Source organism: Sander lucioperca, chromosome 9 (assembly GCF_008315115.2).
Source record: "Sander lucioperca isolate FBNREF2018 chromosome 9, SLUC_FBN_1.2, whole genome shotgun sequence".
Taxonomy (NCBI): domain Eukaryota; kingdom Metazoa; phylum Chordata; class Actinopteri; order Perciformes; family Percidae; genus Sander; species Sander lucioperca.
In genome coordinates, this window is record NC_050181.1 from 29,211,846 (window position 1) to 29,216,505 (window position 4,660).

The following is a 4,660-nucleotide window of genomic DNA, read 5'->3' on the forward strand; positions in this document are numbered from 1 at the left end:
TAGTAATCCCCTTTGTATTTTCGGCACTGGTGTATTTGTGCGTTTGCATCGAGAGGCTATTCTTATGTCGGAGCGTGGAGTGAAGTACGCCAACTCAATTCACCAGCTGCACCAACAGCCTGTGGAATTCCCATTATAGAGGAGACCTGTGCCTCTCGCTGACATACCAATCCATTCTCACTCCCAACTCGTCAAATACTGACGCTTGGTCAGTGGCTCTCAGCGTCAGATTGCGACACAAAAATCAACCCTTAGCATCTGTATGGAACACACCGGGCATAGCAACAGCTCGACCGCGGTGCTGTTAGATGATGTAGTATTAAGAGCGACAACGGTAGCGACTAGTACGAAAGACCGGAAATCCCTTTAGAGAGGCAGGTTGTGGCGGTGGATGGGTCAAACAACACAGGACTTTCACCCAGCAGACCGCGGTTCATGTCCCGTTCTTGTCCCTAGTGTCACTGAAACGTACATTTTGTAACCGCACCCACGATCTTTTCTTAAACCTAACTGTCCTGTTCTTGTGCCGCATGTCAGTTAAACATGCGTCCCGAGCCAGAGCGTCAAAAAGTGACGCCAAGAGTCCCGACCAAGCGCATCTAAATATGACGCGAAAGGCACCTGTCCAAGCGTCGCTTTTTGCCGCGCTGGGAGTGAGAATGTGTTGGACATACACACACGCGCCACACGTCCTTTTTCTCTCACATGACATAAATGCACACCTGCCCTTTTATTCTTCTGTTTCGTTTTGTTTGTTTTTTTAAAATAAAGATCTGAAGGGAAGATTTCAAAGGGTCCATCTGTTGTCAGAATGCTGCCCTGAGAGTTGCAACCTTGCTCGCCTGCTATTAATAATCTTACACACACACACACACACACACACACACACACACACACACACACACACACACACACACACACACACACCCATGTTTGTTTCACTATCTTTGTGGGGACCCGTCATTGACATAATGCATTCCCTAGCCCCTTACCCTAACCTTAACCATCACAACTAAATGCCTAATCTTAACCCTTACCCTCACCCTAACCATAACCTAATTCTAACCCTAATCCTAAAACCAAGTCTTAACCCTCAAACAGCCCTTTAAACTTGTGGGGTCCAGCATTTTGGACCCCACAACGCTGTGCAGACCCCACAAGTATACTGTATTCCCCGGTTTTTGGACCCCACGAATATAGGAAAACAAGCACACAGACACACACACACACACACACACACACACACTTAGTGCGTTTCACTATCTTTGTGGGGACCCGCCATTGACATAATGCATTTCCTAGCCCCTTACCCTAACCTTAACCACCACAACTAAATGCCTAACCTTAACCCTTACCCTCACCCTAACCTAATTCTAACCCTAATCCTAAAACCAAGTCTTAACCCTCAAACAGACCTTTAAACTTGTAGGGTCCAGCATTTTGGCCCCACAAAGCTATCCGGACCCCACAAGTATAGTGTATTCCTGGTTTTAGGAGCCCACGAATGTAGTTAAACGAGAACACACACACACACACACACACACACACACACACACACACACACAGGCACTGGTTACCGGATACCGCTGCATGGGCTTCCCTGATATTTTTATGTGTGTGTAAATGCACTTATGCATATACGCAGTGAGGGCTGAAGCATTCGAAGGGTGAAAATCTGCAGAGACTTTCGACATCTCATTGTGGTGACAGTGCTGATAGAGCTTTAGTATTAAAGACCTGCCAGGTCTTGTAGGTCGGTATTAGAGGGTAGGACCAAACTAGAGTGAGCCAGCAGTTATATCAAACTTTTTAACATCTTTAGATTTACCGTATGTAGGGATAGAGCCGAAGAAGAAATTAACAAGTCTATATCGAGATTGAAAACGAATAAAATGCCACGAGCTGATCGCTATCCATCGGAATGGTATAAGACCTTTAGAGAGATATTAATAACTGTACTTGAGGAATATTTTAACTATGTTATGGGGGTGGGGAGACATGCGGCCATTTCAGTAATGCATAAAAATGGGCAAAGATAAAACAGAATGTAGTTATAGACCCATATCTGTTCTAAACATGAATTACAGATTATATGCATCAATATTGGAAGACATAATCCCCGACCTGATAGATCAGACAGGCTTTTTTAAAAACAGGAACAAACAAGTGTATCTTTGTTCCTGGAGTTGTATACTCTATACATGGTCTTATGTTCCCCAGGTTAATACCCTCCTAATATGATATATAATAATATATGTAATAATGTATGTTTCCCTGGGTCATTATGTTAAAATCACCCACCTACAGTACAAAGCCTACTGATGTTTTACTAAACATCCGCCCTCAAATTTGCGGGTAAGACAGTGTTCTCGACTTTCGCCATTGATAGCTTCACAGTGGCTGAACCGATTTTTACAATCCGTGTCCCTATGTTCTTTTGCAATTTGAACTTACCAATCTTACAATTTTAGTTTATATCAAGAACATAGGACACTGGGAACATATGGATGACCCCGGGGGGGATAAACGACCAATGTGGTCCTATGGGTTGGAGGACTTGGTGCTGATTGATGTATTTACAGTATACTGAGAGTGGTGGTATGCAGGAGGGCAAGTCGGAGACCTATTCTCAACCTGTGTCTGATTTATGGCCTGTTTGTATTTTTGCACTGAAAACCCTGACCAACATTCAGGATAGAGAATAGTATGACCTCCGATGCAACAGAAAGGAGGTAATAGAAAGTCAAAAGTAGAGACAGAGAGTAGGTGATGGAAAGTAGGTAAGTATTTTTCTTATCTTGTGTAACAGACAAATAACTTTACGACTCTTGAAATGATGACATTGCCTTTTATAAAAAGCAACATGAAGGATCCAAGAAGTTCATTCCCAGGCCTTCACCTCATCCATCATAACACTTGTAGTCCTCACGTCTCAGAACTTTCCTCACCATTTCTATGGCAACATCCATCTCTATTTTTATATCTTATTCGACATGCTTTTCTTGCCTCAAGCTCCCCTCAAACTCAATATCAGCAAGACCGAGGTGCTCTTTCTCTGCTCAAACTCATGCATCCTATAAGTCCTCTCCATCACTTCTGACAGCATCGCACTGCTCCTGCCAAGAAGTTGGCTAATTCTTGACTTTGCTTCCACAACTTCATCCGGCAGGTTTTCGCTCCACAGCAACTGCGGAGCCGAGTCTTTCAGCATCTCTCATTTTAATTACCAAACATATATTCGCTTTAATGGCTTAGAGACATATTAAGTCACACCATGTCAGCTTCCCTCTGCTGAATGATGTCTTTTCTGCTCTGCTACCTGCAAATTATTTATTTATTTTGCTTGTCACAAAGATTCTGGTATCGATAGAATGTCAGGGCTGTGGATCTGATCCCTGTTCCTACTATTGCTTGTAATTTTAAGTATCATCACTCATCATTTCCCTGTTGCGCTACATAACGGTTATTACAGGTTCCATTTCAATCCTGGTAATCAATTTGTTCTGAAATCCTTGTTAGTTTAAGCCATGTGCTGATTTCAGACCATTAATCTCAATGTCCCAGGCCAGATCCAATCTTTGCTTATCCTTTACCCCATCCCACCCCCTCTCTATTCATGTGTTTTGCTGTCTGCCACAGTTTTTAGTTGTTTTTTTTACCACTGGAAGGCACCAATTGGAACGTTTGGAATCTTAAAAATCGATAAATGGTGGCTTTCATTCATTGTGTATTTTCCCTGGATAACTGTTCTTGCAGCTGTAAATTACTTCAAGTTGAAAAGGTGAACACAAGTTCTTCCTGTGAGCTAATGAAACAATAAATCCCACAACTCTGATGATGATGATGAATGAAATGATCAGTGAGGTTGCACATTGCAACCAACTGAATAGCCCTTCGCTCACTTCTCCTTTTCCAAGCGTTTAGTAGAACCTACTGTTCCCTTCAAGTTACGTAAAAACGTGAAAAGGCCCTCTCTAGTGCCAGTGTTTGGTTTGTCCGCTCTAGGCTACTGTAGATACATCATAGTGGTGCAACATGGCGGGCTCCGTGAAAGAGGACCCACTTTTTATGTACATATGAAGGGCTCATTCGAAAATAACAAAAACACAACCATTCTTATTTTCAGGACAATTAATTAGTGATTGTACACTAATGTAAACATAATTATTAATATTCAATTTCTGTCAATAGTTCCCCCTAAATCCTTCACACTGCTCTTTAAGGGTCAATTCTGTTGAATTAGATTAATTCTGTGATTATTTTTAATGAAAAACAATTGAAAGTGTGACAACCAGTTCGACCCTGAGATATGATGCACAGCTTGAATTCCACCATTGTTACCAGACACTGTGCAGCACAATGGGAATGACTACCACTTCACCAAAGGAGGGAGACTGGAAATGAATGTGTGAATGGATGAAAGAGGTAGAGATTTAACAGGAAAGAAGAATAAGAGAGGGGAATTACAGGATGAAGGAGGCAGTGAAAGTGAAATGAGCCACCTTTTAACCACTTCAGCTCCAAACCACCACCGCCAATCAACTCTACGCTCCACCCCGCCCACTTGTTCTCCCCCCAAAAATATCTCCATTGTCATAACCCCATGCCACCCCTCCCTCCCTCCACTTCCTCTTCCTCCCACCCACCATCCAAACAGTGC